Consider the following 20,263-nt stretch of genomic DNA (forward strand, 5'->3'; position numbering starts at 1 on the left):
TACAATCGCGTATTTTATTCAACAGGGTTCTATCGTTTATTAACGCTTTTGGTGCGTCCTTGAGGACTCTATCGAGATTGAACTTAATATTTTTCCAGGGCTTAATTGCTGCTAATCTCTCGAACTCCTCCATATAATTAAAACAAGTATTTAAATGAAAGAATATAGTATAATGAATCACTGCAAATGGTTGATGATTGGGTCGACAACCCCTTGCAATAAATCATGTAGAGGTGAATTCTGCGGGTATCATTTACAAAGCGTTCGTAATGGTTCTCTTGGCCCCCTACCGTGCTTGGTTTGCCACGTTGGTGTAAGAGGAAAATCACAGTTGTGTATCAATTGTGGCGGAAAGCGATACAGGGAGTTAAAACGTTATTACGACAAGCGAATTAAAAACGCCGTCATTGACCCCACCGCAGACTTCGTCATCAAAACTCCTCAGGACTACATTGCAAGGTTTATAATTAAACCAAATAATGAATTAGACAAGTAGTATTATTATACAAATGAACCAAGAATTTCAGCCGCATCCTGTGCTCGTTAATTACGAGGCATCTCGCGACGGCGTTGTTAGAAATTGTAGACTGAAGAAGCCGATTGGTACCGTAAATAATCAGGGGTATTTGATGTTTGGTGCCGGAAAGAAGAATTATTATGTTCATAGGGTGGTATTTGAAGTATTTAACGGATTAATCGAGGACGGTCTCGTTATTGATCACATTGATGGATGCCCTCAAAATAACAGACTGTGTAATTTAAGAGCTGTTAGACCGAGTCAAAATTCCAAATTTGGAAAAACAGGGAAACACGCAAAAAAAGCAAAAAGCGTAAAGTCATTTGATACAACAACTCACGAGGAAAAAATATTTCAGTCGATGAATGAGGCAGGAAAATATTTCGATATTTGTAGAGCCTCAATACGATTTGTTGCAGAAGGAATACAGAATTCAGCGATCTCAAAAAAGACGGGTCACAGAATTCGATTTTCATATGTAACAGAAATCAGCGAGTGACAAGGTCACCGTGACGAAGTCGCCATGACGAAATACTTCATACTAGATAACACACCTCGGGATTGATACGCGGGGTTCATTTTGTAAAATAATTTTTTTTTAATTTAAAAATAAGATGTTTTATAAGAATATGAATATCGAAGACATCAATAATATATTAACCGAGATTTTAAAATTAAAAAATCAAGGAATGGAATTATCTGATAAGCTTGATAACCAAAAAATATTGTCCGATTATGAAATTTTTAATGAGCAATCAAAGAAAGGTCGATATACCTTGCCACGCGAGTATTCTTTTATAAAGCGATTACAATATACGATCAATGAAAACTTGTATGGCAATGACGTAAATGCATTTATTGGACTATTTACTGCCGTTGAGACAGTACGAAAAAAACTCGGACAGGCTTTTGAACGACGTCGAGAAATCTCTAATAAAATTAAAAACATTAGAAGGATTATAGACGAAAACTCCCTGGAGCCCCTGGGACATATCCCCCCCGCCACACTCGGCGGGAAATTAGAAATTACGGAGCAATTGCAATAATGGTAGGCGAATCACTTACTACCCGGCTAGCCAGAGAGCGGCTAGTAGCGCTTAAAAAGTTCATACCGTTACGAGACAGGGTCCGAAAACAACTTCAAACGCGGCAACAACTACAAACTGATTTTGCTGTTGGAAGCGAACAGCTCTTTGCTCCGGTAACTAAAGCGACCAAAGATGTTACGGCGGCAACTGTGCCCGTCCTCGGTGCGCTTGAAAAGATAGCGGCTCAGACCGAGGAAACAAAAGAGTCTCTGGAAACACTCCCTGCGAAAATAGCGGTTGCTACAACACGGAGGCCGCCACCACTCGCTATAACGGACCCACAAGAACCTTATGTTACAATAGCCGATGAAGAAGAACTAGGCGCCACCGCAAGAGAACCAGAAGAAGAAATACCGGAAGAAATACCGGAAGAAATACCGGAAGAAATAGAGAAAGAGGGGAATATACCCCGTAATGTACTTAAAAAGAGCACAATAGATAAAATTAGAAATCTCGGCTACGAAGAATTAGTTGATTTTACTGTTACAAATTTTGCTAAGGACACACGAGATGAGCACATCAATAGCGGCTACGAGAAAAATATAAGGTCGTTAAAGGACTGGACAAGAATAGTGTATTTGGCAAATAAATATAAAAATGAATTACCACCGCGTGATAATAATTATATAATATTGCACAATAAAGTAAAAAGTGAAAGACCAAAACACGGAAAAGGATACTCTGTTGGTAAAGACGTTACTTGTCCTGGTAGTGTTCTCAGTGATATATCACGGCTAGAAATACTAATCGGAGGAAAACGAGCCGGAAATAACTCTCCGGAAATAATCAATGAGGCCGCTAATATTTGCAGGCGGTTATTTGCCGGTGGTATCATGGACATTAATGTATATCGAACGCTCATAGACGAACTCGTGGACCACGGTCATTACAGCGATTGACCAATCACTGGTGATCAATCACTGGTGATCAATCACTAATTGGAAAACACTGATGTTTTTTATAATAAAGATGATTATACACTACAACCATGATAAACCAGTCAGCGTCTACGTGGTAAACTCACGATTGCCTGTATACCGCGCGTGGTACGGAGACGGTCTCGGTAGCACCATTGCGGGGTTATTTACAAGAATGGCTCCAAAAGTGGCGCCGTTAGCCAAACAATTAGGAATGAAGGCCATTGATGTTATTCGTGATAGGGGCATTAGTGCTATTGGAGATGTTGCCGGAAGGGCGTTTTCTGCCGCACGAGATAAACTAATGTCGTTGGTGAGAAAAAGAAAACAGAAACCACCGGTGATGCCATCAACGACAGTGATGCCTGCAAATGTCAGTAAAGTAATAAATAACGCCGTGGAAGAAAAACTAGAGTCGTTGGCGGCTCTGGCAAAGCCATCCACCGATGCAACAACCAACGCGCTCATGAACGCGATAGCGGGAAGTGGCCTACGACGAAAACGACGTTGATGAATTAAACATCAACATGATAAATAATAAAATGTTTGCGCAAACCGCTGATCCCGCGTTTGATATGGACGCCCCAGTGCGCAGGGATGATTCTGTCCGTGATTATCAATTTTATTCCTATCAACCACCACAAGCCAACCTACGATCGCGAATTGAACTTCAAGTCCAAGATACCAGTAAATACTTTTTGCCGTGTGAAGCGTTTATCGAAATTGAGGGAGAACTTGTAACAAATGCTGCCGATAATGCACCATACGCAAATAGCCCTCATGTTCGAGTTGGCTTCGTCAACAACGGCATTATGGCGTTATTTGAGAGTGCTAGATATCTCATTGATGGGCGAGAAATTGAATCAATAGAAAACGATGTTGATGTTGCAACAACGATAATCGGGCTAGCGAGATACTCAGATGATTATACAAGATCGGCGGGCCCATCTATGATGTTCGCAAAGGATACCACTAATAACGCTGATCATATTCAGTACATTAACGTGCTGACACCACAAGATACCGCAGTTAACCCACAGGCTGAAGCAGCCAACCCAGACCGCAGAACAAGACCAGGCGCTGATTTTACTATTATAAAAAGTACTAACGATAATTTTAATCTCGGGTTTGCAACACGATTAGGGATGTTGCAAGGACAACGCCGACAGTTTTCATGCGCGATTCCACTCCATCACATATTCGGATTTTGCAGAAATGTCAGAAAAGTTATCTATGGGGCTAAGCATACAATTGCGCTATCGCGAAGGGGCGATGATAACAATGCAATATGGCGTGCTGCTGGTGTCGATGCCGGTAAAGTCATTTTAACTAAAATAGCATTGTGGATGCCGGTGTTAACTCCATCATTTACCACGGAAGCACGATTGTTATCATTTATGGAACGGGGGGAAAATCGTTGTTGAGTTGGCTAGCGGTAACAACTGATGCTAAAGAGGATAATGTCGGCGATACATTTACATGGCACCTAGCATCAAAACAAGGCGTTTCAGCCCCGCGTCATATATTTGTTGCGTTACAGAATAGGAATCGATTGAATAATCAAGAACACAGTCATATGATATTTGATCGATTAGGAGTCAGGGAGGTTTCGCTGAGAATAAACGGACAACAGGAACCATCCGAGGATATACAGCTTAATTACGGCGACAACCATATTGCTCGCGTGTACCATCGGATGCTGTCATATATGGGTCGTGATCAAAACGTCGACACCGGTTTGCAAATATCACAACTTGATTTTAAAAACCTGTATCCGATTTATTACTTTTCGTTGGAACATCTTGATTTAACGAGACAGTCCGTCGTTGATATACACTTCCGAGCTCGTATAGCCCCGGGTGGTGTTAATTATAGAGCGGTTGCTGTCATTCTCAGCGATAAATCAATGCTGTTGGAAGGTGTTGGTGGACGAATGAGAATCGTTGATGCACCAGTGGAAAACATGTAATTGAAAACATAAACGCGTTTACAATAAAAATGTCGTATAATGTTGTCGGTGTAGAGTTGACCGATGGTCAAGTCAAGAAATTACGATCAAAGTCGGCTAAAGAATGTGGAACCACAATAACGTTAAAGCTGTCACAGATGGCAGGTGGTAATCATAAGATATCGTTGACGGCGCGTCAAATAAAACATTTCAATGATGCGATGAAGAATAAAAAGGGTGTTCAAATAGATTTCTCGGCCGCAGCGATTAAAAACATGGAAAAGACCGGTGGGATATTTCCGCTGTTAGCTGCGATTCCAGCGTTGATTGCCGCGGTGGCCCCAGCAGTGGCGAAGGCGGCGGCGTTAGGAGCCGTTGGTACCGCGGCGGGAATGGTATTGAAGAAGGCAACCGGGAAAGGCTATAAAAAAAAACGAGCCGTAGCCGGAAAGGGTCTAAGACTACCGGGAACCCCGTATTCATGGTACTCGGGGAAGGGTCTAAGACTACCGGGAACCGTTTAATGACTCCTATATCTAATTTTGATTTAATAGATGCCGCAAACGCGTTAGCGATAAAAAAAACTTCAGAGGTGTTTTTATGAGGGATCAATTACCGACAAAACCAAGGAATATTGAAACCGGTATAATTAACCTCGAGAAATCCTCCGGAGCGGAGACTCATTGGGTTGCATACGCAATTGATCCGCGTGCGATCGTCTATTTTGATTCATACGGGTTAGCCCCGCCAAACGAGTTCATGCGGTATATCCGGGCGTGTTCAGCCCCGGTTTTTTATTCCACGCTGCCAACACAACAATTAAGTGACCCACCGATATGCGGCCATGAGGTATTGAACGTACTCGCGGCGATTTCATCATCGCGGAAACCACCTCATGTGGTTGTAAACGAATACACTAGTGGGGTCGTAGAGGCCCGGCGTTTTAATTAAAAACTGGTTTTTTTTTACAATAATAATGATTGATATCTGGGGACGACCGGTTTCGGCGCTGAAAAAATCCACGGAAACGCTCGCCACCGATGACATAAAAAAACTAATTGAGGATGAAATCGCTGATACGTTAAATTTAACCAGTGTTGACCCGGGCGAAATAGTTGTATTTCAAGACCGCCAGGGTAAACTGAAATCCAGTAATGTGTCGCTGAATGACGTTTTAATACGACAGCGTGATGCCGCCGAGAACACTATCGTGTTGTATACCGATGACGGACGACTTAAATCAGGTGAATCCATCTTGACGATAAATGGAAAAATAAGTACACTTGGCGACAATTATATATCCGTGTCGGATTCGTTAAAAAATTTGTATGATAAATTTAACGCGCAAGCAAATCAGTTCGAGGGGATACAAAAGTCTGTCACCGATATACAACTCACTACTGCTAGTTTTTTTGGAACCCCGACGGTAACCGAACCGAATCTTGTGGGGATAAAAAGTACTATTTCGGAGTTTACAACGCTGTCGGGCCAATTTTACACGTTACGAAAAAAATTTTAACAGGGCTGATAACACCATTGATAAATTCTTTGGTAAAAAAAATACCAGACCGGATGAAATTACAATAACTATAAATGATATCACTGCGTATAGACAGGAAATAGAAACAATCAAAACTGATGTTGAAGCGAACAAAAGGAGTGTAGACGCGCATAAACGGGAAATAGAAATAATCAAAACTGATGTTGAAGCGAACAAAAGGGGTGTAGACGCGACACAGGAAATAGAAATAATCAAAACTAATGTTGAAACGAACAAAAGGGGTGTAGACGCGCATAAACGGGAAATAGAAATAATCAAAACTAATGTTGAAGCGAACAAAAGGGGTGTAGACGCGCATAAACGGGAAATAGAAATAATCAAAACTGATGTTGTAACGAACGAAATGAGTATAGACACGCATAAATGGGAAATAGAAACAATCAAAATTAACGTTGAATCGATCAAAGGGAATGTATACACATATGGACAGGAAACAGAAAAAATCAAAACTGATGTTGAAACGATCAAACCGGGGTTATACGTTCATATACAGGAAATAGGAACAATCAAAACTGATGTTGCAGCGATTAACAACAGACTACCGAAGGTGACAAAAATAAAAATCCCTCATGAAAACACCATCAACACAGTATACACGATTCAGCATGAAACATTCACTTGGACTCCTACACATAATATAATAAATATCACCGCAACTGTTAAGGGTATTTATCGATTTACATTGGTTTCAATGATGCAGTTTAATATATCATCGTCAAGTTCATCCGGGTTTAACAATACAATATCAACAATTATAGACAAGGGCGCAACTGAACCGTTTACAATTAAAACCCATAATAAAAGTTTAACCAGTGCAATCATTCCATGGTATGTGGAATTTGTAGCGGATCTAAGTAATTAAAAACACTAGCTCTTTTAAAATAAAAATGACCACCAAGGTAATTGAATCAGAGGTATCACCGACGTCACATCAGTATCGATTCAATACCGTAAAAGAATTCTCCGCGAATTTGAAAACGCTTTCCGAACAATACCGTGTAAAAATAAAAAAATACCGTCGAAAAATAACCACCATCGACGCGGTCGTGTACTCGGTGTCGGGTATAGTAGCCGGTACCGGTGTTATTTTATCCACGGTGACCATGATGGCCCCGATCGCTGTTCCAATCGCTATCTCCGCGGCGACAACAATTGCTGGAGTCGCCAACGCAATCACTAGAAAGATATCATCGTGTTCTCAGAAAAAACTCAACGAGTATACAGTAAAACATCAAATAGTATCCGACGGGTACTCGAAATTATCCGGGTTGATCTCGTTGGCGATAGATAATTCGTTTATATCCGATGCTGAATTCTCCACGATGGTCCAGTTGTATGACTACGCGATGTCAAAAATCGAGGATTTTCAACTGGAAGCTGGAAACCACGTGGCTGAAACCACTTCAATGGGCTTAAAACATTCTCCTGAAACCACTTCAATGGGCTTAAAACATTCTCCTGAAACCACTTCAATGGGCTTAAAACATTCTCCTGAAAACAAGCAGGTTGTTAATATTCGGTGTTGAAATTAAACACTAGAAACGACGAATAATAATAATGTCGCTGAACCCCGAAGGGTTTCAATTACTTCAACGGATCGCGGAGAACACCACTCCGGTACAAACAAATATGATATCGATAACATCAACGAAGCCAGAATTCAGTGTAAACTTCCCTTCTCCGATTCCAGTGAAGGAAATAGCGCTGGCAAAATTGCGAGTATATCACAGTTGGCCTAATATCCGAGCGGAAGCATTTAACGGACAACAACCTAATAACTCGCTGGTTTTTGCATGGACAAATAAACCCGATGGGACCCCAGACTGGAAGGAGGTTACAATACCAACTGGGTCATACCAAGTAGAACAAATCAATAAAGAATTTCAACGCAGGATAAAATCGATCACAGGAAAAGAATCAAAAATCGCTATTACGGTTCATGAACCGACGTTATCGTCGACGATTGAAATAAGCACACCGGGGTATATGGTTGATATTTATAACAGTTCAATAAGAACCATACTAGGTTGGCCCGAGAATCCACCTAATGAAATCCCCGCGGATTTGCACACGAATGCGCAATCGTATCATGAAATTAATCCCAGTTATCGAGATAATTTGTCTATTATGAAAAACACGTTATTACCCAGTTGGTTTATATTTCAAGACAGGAATGCCATGCAGTGGTATTTTCGGCATGACAAAACCCCTGAATCGATCGTCATATTAACAGTTAATTTAAATGATATCGCTAATGCTTTTAGCGAGATTAATCGTAATTACCAATTGCAACTAGAACAACTGCGGAAAACAAAAGCACGAAAACACGTCGAGGTGTTAAATCAACTTATATCAGACATGGAATATATCAATGAACGAATCGTTAAAATAATATCCGATAACAGCGATGATAATAAACAAAAATTCCTAACCGAGTATAATATCACAGAAGCCGATTTACCCGATTTCAAGTTTCCAGAATACAACGCGCCAGAACTAAGAAAGTCTCTTAATGATTTTCTCGGTCCATCAATTATCCTCAAACACGATAACGGAGATGGTGGTAGGCATATTGCTCCATACAACGTAAATATCGCATCGGTGATAGCAATCAATCTAGTGTGTGATGTTATCGAAGGGAGTTACCAGGTAGATACCAAGCAATCAAATCAAGCTCAACAGGGGTATATCCTTTATTCATTTTCGCCAACAGCCCCTCCCGGATTCTTAATCGTTGAGAGCCCGATTAATCCGGTCTATATGCGATGCCATAATCGGTTTTTAACGAGAATTAATTTTAGACTGACAAAACTGGGATCGGCTCGCAGAAAAGTGTATTAAACCAAATGACGTCACCGTCGTGTAGGATGGACCGTCGTCGTTTTTTTTTTACCAGGCGCTGACTACACCGGATCCGCTGAGTGCAGAAAGTAATAATTAAGCAAAATAACGATTGGACAAAATGTCGGATTCGCCCCCCCCCCCCCCTGCTGCTCCAAACGTTAAGATCCATTTTAGCTTTGCTTTGCGTTAATAAAAATGAACACCCCAGTCCAGATAAAAAGCTCATGGATTTCAGCGAAAGAAATTCATAAACATCCATGAATGATTAGGCAATGGTCTTGAGGTTGCTAATGATGAAAGTTGCTGACAAAGTTTAGGATCACCTAGATGAGACAGGACTGTTTCCAGAAAAGAAGAGTTGTTGTCTACGAAGTCGAAGGGTACAAAGGACACGCTATAATGAATCACTTGTACATCCGATGGATATATTACAAGAAAGCTTGTGACTCAGTAGCCCAATCATGGCTCTAGGAGTGTTTGGATCAAGTTGAGTTAGAAGTATTAGCAACTAGCAAAATGTTTCAGAGCTCGCAAACGACGATTCAAGGAAATATATATGAGGAAGTTAAGATCAAAAGGGCGTCTTCCAAGAAGGTCCACTATCACTACCACCTCTCGTGATCGCAATGGTTCCATATACAATAGTGCTTAGACCGCCTTATCCAACCACATAATTCAAGTTTCAATCATCTGCTGTTTATATAAAAAATGGAACTCTCCGGATGAAATAACCCTGAAATAAACTCCATGGTCCAGACAGTGAGGATTGTAATTACTGACATCCATATGATATTTGTAATCAACTTTATCGCAGCATTGATCATCAGACGCGACAAACTAGAAAAAAATTAACCCCCCCCCCCCGAAATTATAAAGCTTTAATACAACCAGATAATGAAATAACTCTCGGTAGGGTTGGACTGAACACTTCGAATGCCAAAGAATTCTTGGGCAAGCATTATGTGAAACATGGCGAGATGAGGAGTAACACCAGAAGAAAGTACTTTCACAAGGGTGAATAATGCATTTGGCTCAAAAACTAAATGAAAGTAAAACAAAAGGAGCTATCAATACCTGGACAATATCCGTCATTATGTACTTGACGACAATTATGGAATGGATTAAATAAAGGTTTGGAATGGATTAAATAAAGGTTTGGAATGTATGGATAGAAAGATCATACAGCTAATGATCATTCACGATGTTCTGCACTCTGCTGTAAACTAACAGGACTTGATAACCGCTGAAGACTGTTGATGTGGAAAAGAGGAACTTAAGCATGTGTGTCAGGGACAGTCACGTAATTTCCAAACTTTAGACAACATTAGCTTAGAACAAAGTTTTATAGAAAGTGAAAGAAGCACAGAACGATTACCTGCAGATAAAGAGCAAAGAAATGCCAATATAATGGAAGAAACAAGCAATGAATGGGCGGTTTGTAAATGGCGCGGAAACAAAAATTGAAGAGCGCAAAAGAAAGTGTCCTCAGTTGGAAGAACTAAACAAAGACGGATTAGAAGAAGCAGAATGAAGTAGGCGAGGGCAAGTGTACAAAGTCACGACGTGTCACCAGTGTCAAAATGTGCATGGACAAGGGTGAATTAATCTGCATCTATAGGTACAGCAATTTACCACAATCTGAATGGCAACCTGTCTCTAAGCTTACAATGACAGCTGACTAACATATAAGGGTTTGGGTGGGCACACGATTGCAGGAACATGTAGGGAGTGGAAGGAATTGAAAACAATTAGGAAGAACATACTGTGTCATATTGCCATCCATACAGACACAGAGGAAATAAATGGTGGCCAGACAATACTGGTGGATAAGTAAAACAACCAGATATAAATTTAAAAAAACATTGTAATACATAATAACTCCAATCATGTTTACAATAGTTCCTCCATTTTATATTAATAACTACCAACCCAACATTTATAAGAAAAGAAACCGTGTATCAGTCTACCTGTTTCCGCTTGGTTTTCCTTCTTTACGTTCTGAATTTCTTGGATGATCTCCAATAACTTGCGAATGATATCCTTGCTGACAACGTCAAAAACATTTTCCAGATATCTTCGAAACTTTCTGCCCTATACGAGAGAGAGGGAGAGAGGTATTACAATTTTAACAATAAAAAAAAAAAACACTTTTGCTGGGATTTCGGCGAATATTATAATAATCAGTGGGTTAATAAGGATTAACTTCCAACTTCCATTCAGATTAAAATTGAATGTTATTGGAACTTGAAGAATGCTACAATTGGAATCGCTGACATTTCACAAAACCATTTAAAGACATTCACTGTTTTAGTGCAACCGAAAACAAATACATGTACGCTAGGTAATAAAGGTATAATTTTGCAGTTTCGAGTGAAAAAAGAATGAACTATTTTATACATTTGAACTGCGAAACGTCTGAATTATCCAAATAATCTTTATTTTCCTCATCCACTTACTATTTACGGATATGAGCTTATTATCCATATATATATATATATATATATATATATATATATATATATATATATATATATATATATATATACACAAAGTGAGAGAGAGAGGGAGAGAATATTTTCGTTTTCTATGTTAATACCAGATATATTTCATCATTTGGTACATAAAATGTGAATTGCTGATAAAGGGGAAAGGAAATATATTATTTTAGAGATTAGAGATTAAACTCACTCTTCAGTACACTATCCCCCTCCTCATCAACACACCGCACTTTCAACCACTTGTATAGGCTGATCATAAAAATATCAGCGATTAAAGAGTGCTGTAGGTTTGGGATGACCTGCCATGTTACAGTAAACTACGTTTGTGTTATCTTGCAAACGATTTCAACCTATCTGACCACAAAGCAAATCTGACTGCGCAAATGCACCACCCCAAGTTTTAAATTGTTGGCGTTTTAGGACCGTGAATTGCTTCGAAGTTCTTCAGGAAAAAAATGTATTGCTTGAAAGGTGCTGCTGTAGCACAGAAATTTCGCATGTTAGGATTCTGTGGTAAATATTGTATTTGTACATGTGAAGATACAAGGATATACTTTTCATATTTACTCAGAAACTAAGTACGAAGTTCACGGCGAGGGAAATGCTGCTTACTTAGAGCTGACGATATAATTTTGATAATAAATTAACGTGACTTATTATGTAGCAAAAAAACCAAAACAATAAAATAACTTCCGTTACCGAACAAAATATAACAAACTTTAACTCACTTCAATACGAGTCGAACTGTTGGCACTGAAACACCCAAATTAAGCGCTATTTCCTCTGGCGGAAGTCCACCCTTTGTAACGGCCGATAAAAAATGGTGTCTCTCTTTGTCTAAAAGCAATACGTTTGAAAAAGTAAAGAGACATAAGCAGAAAGAGAATTATGCACATTCTTATATATATAGAGGGTCTGCAAAAGTTTCCACACGTAACCAATTACCGCACGGTCATTATTTGATATTTTTGAACATTTAGAATGCAACATCAGCTCGTAAGACAATATATATTTTGAGTTGGTTCGATAAATATGTACTAATTCTGATGGACTATTTGCGGTTTGATCTAAACTTTTCTTATAACCATGGAATCGGCCCAGATTTTTCTGCCGGCAACATATCTGTGTACATTTAAATACTTTCTTTAGATGATATTTGCAAAATATTTCCTTTCTGAATTTCACGTTTGACAACTTGTAAAACGACGTGCTAAGGCACAACCCCACATGATGTCACCATTTCGGATTAATTCGTTAATTCTGACTGCTCCACTATATTCAGGAGTCAAGTCAGATGCGACTTTCACTCATTTGAAGGTTTCGTTTTCTTTGGTCACCTGACTCGACACGAGAATCCTAAGACTTGTCATGCGACTGTCACGTGAACTTAGGAAGCGAGCATCTACACATAACATAAGACTATTTCAAATTACGCGTTATAGTGGATTTAATTTTCAGTTCATAAAACATATTATTAGACCAACAAAAATGTGGATATTTGTCAAGACGTATCACACGGCCAATGTAATCGAAACTTTAAAATGAGCATTTGATTGGATGCTGTATCTGATTCAACAACCGAGTCACGCCATAAAATTAATAATGTTGACAGGAGATGGGACTGTGTTAATCGTCGTGAAATATTACAAGAAATAACACACATAATTTGATCTGGAAATATTATGTATGTATCGCCGAAGCGTCCTTTCAATCCTTCATTTCTTAAAATACCGTCCGAACATTTGGTATATATAAATAATTGTGTGCACTTTATCGTGTACACTTGCGCTATTGTTCCTTGAAAAAACGAAGATATTATGGTGCTAAAATGTTTGAGACTTTGAAAGCAAGAATAGGCTTGCTAAATTAATACAATCCTTAACTGGCATTTATATAAGATGGCTGAAAAGAGATGACAGCTCCGGTGGCCTAGTGGTTAGAGCGTCCGCTTGGATGCGGAAGGTCGTGGGTTCGATCCTCGGCCGAGTCATACCAACGACTTACAAAAATGGTACTAACAGCTGCCTCGCTTGGCGCTCAGCATGAAGAGGTTAGTGTTAGGACTGGTCGGCCTGGTGTCAGGATAATGTTACTGGGTGGGACATCATGCTACATGTCTGCGGCATGATGCCCCAGTGCTAGACATTACTATAAACTGCTACACTGTAGACATGACTGAAAAGTTGTTAAAGCTACGTTAAAAATCCAAATCACACACACACACACACACACACACACAACATACACACACACACTGAAAATAGATGATGTTGCGTTAAAATGCCCTTGACATTTAGAATCCAACTGGCTGCTCTTTTTATTAACCTGTACCGACATAAATCATCTAACATTTTTAAAATATATATGTACCTCGATACATTGATAAAGAATGTTTCAGCGAGGTTTGACAAGGATAAAGCGTTATCAATAAGGATACATAACGATTTGGCACGTTTGACATTTTCAGCTGGGCTTTCTGTAAATTTAAACCAAAATTAGTGTCATACATCCATATATATGTATATAATTGTCCACGCATTTACACATTCATACGTTCAATAATTTAGTATATGAAAGATAGTTCTTTCCTTTCATCTTACCATTGATAGACTCGAGAACTTCTTCAATCCAATCCTTGATTTTCGCCAACAGTGGTTCAACAACTTTCCTTTTTAGAAATGCCTCCATACGTTTTGGCGCTAACGTAATTTTTACAAGTTATCTGTTGATATAGAAATACTAACGCAACAGTGACATCATTTCAAATTCAAACTAACTGTTTAAGCCTGATACTCTTTCTACACTCACTCTTTACCTTCCACGGCGCAAATGGTGGTTTTTTTCTGTAGCACAAAGTAAAACATGCTTGAGAATCCGAAACGAAATAACAGAACTTAGATGATCAGTTAATAACTCTGTTGGACACATACACACGCGCGCGCACACACACACACACATACACACGCACGCACGTACACACACACACACACACACACACACACACACACACACACACGATAAAAGACGAAAGTAAGATGCATCTAGTTATCTAGTCGGGAAAACTGAGCAAGCTCTTTCCAGATCTGTATATCATTTTTGCAAGACGGAAGACAAAAGTACAGAGCAATTGTCAGCACAACAATGGTTTTACATACCGCTTCATTATGGTAAAGCCTAAACTACAGACCGCAACCCTAATACACCCAGAAAAAGGCATATATTGTCTGTTTTGAACTATTTGCATTCGGCAAAAAAATAATCCATTTTGGGAAGAAAATATTTTAGTGCCACTTACTTGAAGGTAATAGTTTTTCTTTTATTTCTAAAAAAAAGGAACCATGGCAGATTACGGATGTCCTACCGTGATATAACGTCCCTAAATTTTACATTGGATGATATATATATATATATATATATATATATATATATATATATATATATATATATATATATATATATATATATATATATATATATATAATACAATTAGTACCCATTAAATTAAATAATGTGTTTCCAAAGTTAAGGATGAGTATAAATGTATGGTTAAAAATGTTTTCGGTTTCTATATTCTTTTTTTGTTGTAATTTATGGCGCCTTCGTTGAGTGTTGCGAGGCGGTTGCTCCTCTTCTCACGTATTAATTATTTTTGACGTTGTTTGTTCTTTATTTTAAAACTCATGGTATTGAAGAGTTTATTGTTTCAGTCATTTATAGTGAAAAAGAAGAAAATAATTGTCGAGTTGAAAAACATTTTGTTCTATTAAAAAATGCACGCCAATAAATTCATTTTTGATAACATTTAGTGCTGCATTTTGACAACCGATCATATATGATTGGCCATAAAGCTAAAATTGTTGCAAACACGCCTCAACCATTGACAAGACTTAACCTTTCTTGCGAGTAAGTAGGTTGTTCATTAGAACATTTTACTGTGTCGTAAATCGAATTAAATTAGTATATATAGGATTTGGTAAACAGGTATTTATTCCTATTTTAATATCAGCCTTTGGGATCAGAGTTTATAGTTGTATTCGGATATAATTTGAAAGGAATTAATTATTCAAATTATTCATTGGAATTACTAAGAGCACATCGGCTTTTTGGACTAGAAACTACTTTGGGATTATTGAGAGCTCATTCAAAATCCAGCGCTGGATAATATCATTGTTGTACATTAGGACATTCAAGACTCATGGTACATCAGGACTTTCAAGACTTTTCGTACAACAGGACATTCAAGACTATTTGAATTCATTTAAAACATTCCGAACTTTTGGACTTGTGATTGGACTTATAAGATAATGTGGGATCTATTTGACAATACTGTAAGTATCCCTTATTTGTTCACTTTGTGACTTATAGAAAGGAATTATTTGTTGTTTCCGCTAAACTTGTTTTCGTTTCGTTCTGTTACATAAAGTGGCAACAACAGTGTGAATGTGTGTACATATGTTTTTATGCGTATGGAGAATGATGTATTTCCACTAATCCCCACCCCCAATCCCATCCCACAGCCCCAAAGACCTCAAACTTTATTGCTGGGAAAAACAGATCTAAATAAAGAAACACGCTATTTTACTATGGAAACACGCTATTTTACTATGGAAACACGCTATTTAACGATGGAAACAAGATTTTAAAGGCAAAGACGGGAAGAGAACTTATTTTCGGTAACACCAACCTTCCTAAAACAAACATCGGTGACAATAAATACATAAAATAATTGTTTGATTTTTGCAGAAGGAGAACCCAGAATGCCACACATTCGCATGTTTTTCCACGAATTATGGCGACCCATACACAGAAGAGGATAATGCCAGGGGTACATAGGAAGTGCAAGAATCCTTGGAATCCATCACTTGCATGTAAAAAAAAAAAAGAAATTAACGAAGAGAACAATGTAATTATATGTTACAATAGACTGACAGTGACATAGACGGTTGGACAAGTAGCAAGGCAGGCGAATAGGTCGATAAACAGGCAATGAATAAGAGAAAAACACCGGAATTCAGAGAATAAAAAGGACGTATGACAAATAAATATTGACAGGTAGAAAAACATAAACTAATAAACAACAGGAAGGGACGGATAGCAGAGAGAGAGAGAGAGAGAGAGAGAGAGGGAGAGAGAGAGAGAGAGAGAGAGAGTACGAACACAATATAACATTGGAAGAAAGATATATTAACATTGCTGATCTCTTGTAGGACTGTAGGTGAATTTACCTGATGTTGCCTGGTTTCTGTTTTATAGTCAGTTGTACCTTGAATGTACATTATGCAAATTTCAAACCTGTCGCGTACTTTTAGTTTCTGTTGTAATCCAATCCTAATAGGTGTACGTCACTTTCACCTTCTATCTTCCATCAGCTGGTTCTGTTTGCCTTCTGGATTATTCGCGGGCAGTTTAAGTCAACCTTTTGCAATGAAATGTAAAGGTAATGATGACACACAGGGCCGTAGAGGGCGATCACGAGCCCTGGAGTAAGAAATATCCGGGCCTCTCCTAGTTCTTGTTCAAACGAAATTTTTCTTTTATAAAATTAAAAAGCGTTGTTCGGCCCGGGCCCCGGTGATATATTATATCCACGGTCCCCCCTCCCTCTTGTCAGTCCTGATGACACACATAATTTTTCCAGTATTCCAGTAATGGCTGCCTTTATGACATATTCGTTCGAACTAATTTAGTGTGTCCGTTAGGTATATTTAATTAAAAGTCAGTCAAATATTTTTATTGCAACAATTCAGTACTCAAATTTGCTAGTGAATGAGTAAATAACTAACTTCTACTAAAATATAAGAAAGAAATATCATCTTGGTCATTTGTATCAGAATCGCGAAAGGTATACGTCTATTGCATAAACTAAACTTGATGTCTTGTCACTACGTTTAAATAAGGCGTACACCGATAGATCGAACACTATGTTAGGTGTTAATCCTGATGTGCGCTTTGGTTTTTAGCCTATGCCATCCTCTTTGTTATGACTATACTTGCTTCTGTGTCATCAGACAACATTTATTGTATGAATCCTGATATTGTAATGTCCAATCATTCAATAATTGATCATTTCATTCAATTGTTTATTTCTTATTTATTACATAAAATTACGTAATTTTGAATCAGATGTTATAATTTTTGTATGAAAAACGAAACCTTGACATGAAGTTTCTCACTATATGAATATGCTACAAACTGAACACCTTGCTTGATTTATTTTTCATTCTAACTTTTAGGCATTTGAATAAATACACAAATAAAAAATAACAGGTATATAATAAACGCAAAAACCCCACAAAAAACAAACAAACAACAGCAAACAAAACAAATGAACTAGCAACTTTATGTGCGCAAATTATACCTTCATTGCTAATGACACTGGATAAATAAATACCAATTTTGCTCCATTTGATTTTGATATTGTTAGTTTAAAATGAAGTAACCATGCTTTTGATTTGTATCTGATACTTTTCTTAAGAACTTGTTAGTTTTAAATTAATATATTTTATGTCAAGCTTATTAATCGTATTCCTAATGAATAAAATGGATGGACAAAGACTGAAAAGTGATGTAAAAATAAAAATAGGCTTTTCTATTTGACATAGACTGTTTTTTTATTTGTAAAATTGTGACTATCATTTCTTACCAAACAATTATCATTAAGAATTTATTCAGATTTAAGACAGAGAAATCTGCATAATATAGTCGACCTATTTTTTGTCTCTTGAATTTTATCAGAAGATTGTTTCTCTTAGACCACCCAGATAAACCCAGATAACACACTCACCGAAATCATTAGATTGATAAGAGGTTTGAAAATTAGTTGGGGGGGGGGAGGTTGTTGTTGTTGTTGTTGTTGGGTTTAACGCCATTTTCAGCACACGATAGACTATACATGGCGGCCAGTATTACTGATGGAGGAAGATCCCGGGAAAACCCCGGAAAGAACCACTGACCCGCGAGAAGCTACTGGCAAGCTTTCTCACATACCCACATTAGCCGAATCCGAGACTCGAACCCACGCAGACAGAGGTGAGATGGCAATGATCCGTAACGGAGAGCGCTTTAAACCACTCGGCCACTTCCAGCACCTGGGAGGGGGGGAGGTGGTCTATCAACTATAACCATTTAAGTTCCCAAACAGTACATATTCAAATGAATGCTATTTATTTAGATCTATATGAGTTTATTGGGGAAAAGGTAATTTTACTTTTGCTAGGTTATTCCTGGTGCCAAATATGTGTAGATATATCCCATAAAATAAACAAGATACTGAAGAATGCCGCAATAAACAACGTCTTTCCTACAAAATCAGTCCCACCCATCTCACTACACACACACACACACACACACACACACACACACACACATATATATATATATATATATATATATATATATATTCACACATCATTGTACTGTTATGCATGCCTGTTCCCTCAGGTATTATTATAGTACTTGTGTTTACACCCAAATGTTTTCGTACAAAAGGCACGCTATTAGCAAGCCATTGACTTTGGGTTATATCGCTGTTTAAATCATTCTTGACAGGTATAAATCTACATAGCTTTAGTTGTAACTTGTACAAATGTGCAGCAAAACTGAGTCTAACATGGAAAATATGTATTCAATTTCACAATTTAGAATTATCAAACCTTTTACACTTCATTGGTGGTAGTTAATAATATATAATTTTATTCATCCTCAGATATTAGAGCGTCTGCGCAACTATGATCGTTTTATTGTGTCATATACCAATCAGATCGTGCTTTTTGCTCCAAAGTATTTAACTCAATTGCCCCTTACCTTGAAACTAGATTCCTGTCCTCTCTGGTATTGTCTATACTCTAACATTGACTGTTTCTGCAAGCCATACTCATATGTAGATCTTGCAAACCACACCCCCAACCCCACTCCCCTAAAAAACTATCTTCGAAGTAATATAAATGGACGGGATTAATATTGGCTGACACCTATGAAGTAACATAAATGGACGGGATTAATATTGGCTGACACCTATGAAGTAACATAAATGGACGGGATTAATACTGGCTGACACCTATGAAGTAACATAAATGGACGGGATTAATACTGGCTGACACCTATGAAGTAACATAAATGGACGGGATTAATATTGGCTGACACCTATGAAGTAACATAAATGGTGGAGATTAGTATTTGGTTAACAGATTGGAAGCAATGCAGATGGTGGTGATTAGTACTGGTTAACACATTGAAGCAATATAAATGGTGGGGATTAGTATTGTTTGACAGATCGGAAGTAATATAAATTGTGGAGATTGGACTGGTTGACAGCTTAGAAATAATGTACATGGAGGAGATTCGTATCGGCTAACACCTTGACTGAATGTCATGGGGCCATGACTTTGATTTATCTTGGTCTCAGGTGTGACGCAGTATGACTAAAAACATTCAGCTTCAATCAGTATAGAGTCTTAGGCTTCGAAATGGAAATGAACGATAGTAATGAATGGTGGCTGTTTAGGAACAATGAAAATCGCTGCCAAAAAGGTCGTGGGTGTTACTAGGGACAATGGGAATTTAACATGGGGAAGTTTGGGGCTGTATAGAGACAAAACAATTATTGGGCCTGTTTGGAAAGGGAAAGTTTGGTTTGTATAGGGACAATACGAATGATGACGTCACGTTTTTGGACATTGGTAATAATGTTGCAAGTGGTTGACCTCGATCGAGCCAAACAGTGACAGCCTCGAAAAAAATAGAACGCTTGGCGGGTCGGGACATAGAACTTGATAGAACGCTTGGCGGGGCGGGGACCTGTACCGTTCATAGAAACTAAACATCGCTTGCCGGGGTGGGACATATCACTGGATAGATATAAACATCTCACACAAACATAACAGAGACACAA

At 38.2% G+C, this 20,263-nt stretch overlaps 1 protein-coding gene across 2 annotated transcripts in view; it reads right to left on the reverse strand.

Annotated features, from left to right (window-relative positions):
- The window catches only part of LOC149799989 (uncharacterized), a 33,821-nt gene extending 16,818 nt beyond the window's left edge, over window positions 1-17,003 (reverse strand). The window contains exons 1-4 of one of the 2 annotated variants that reach the window (XM_089959522.1): window positions 16,599-17,003; window positions 13,974-14,095; window positions 12,102-12,210; window positions 10,843-10,966 (exon numbers count right to left, since the gene is read on the reverse strand). The gene's annotated coding sequence lies outside the window, so the exon portion shown is untranslated. Of the gene's footprint in view, window positions 1-10,842; window positions 10,967-12,101; window positions 12,211-13,973; window positions 14,744-16,598 lie in introns of those variants that run through there. The other variant, XM_089959523.1, reaches the window with a different exon arrangement.
- Window positions 17,004-20,263: the final 3,260 nt, after the last annotated feature.

Source organism: Sinohyriopsis cumingii, chromosome 5 (assembly GCF_028554795.1).
Source record: "Sinohyriopsis cumingii isolate HCF-2022 chromosome 5, ASM2855479v2, whole genome shotgun sequence".
In the NCBI taxonomy this organism is placed as follows: Eukaryota; Metazoa; Mollusca; class Bivalvia; order Unionida; family Unionidae; genus Sinohyriopsis; species Sinohyriopsis cumingii.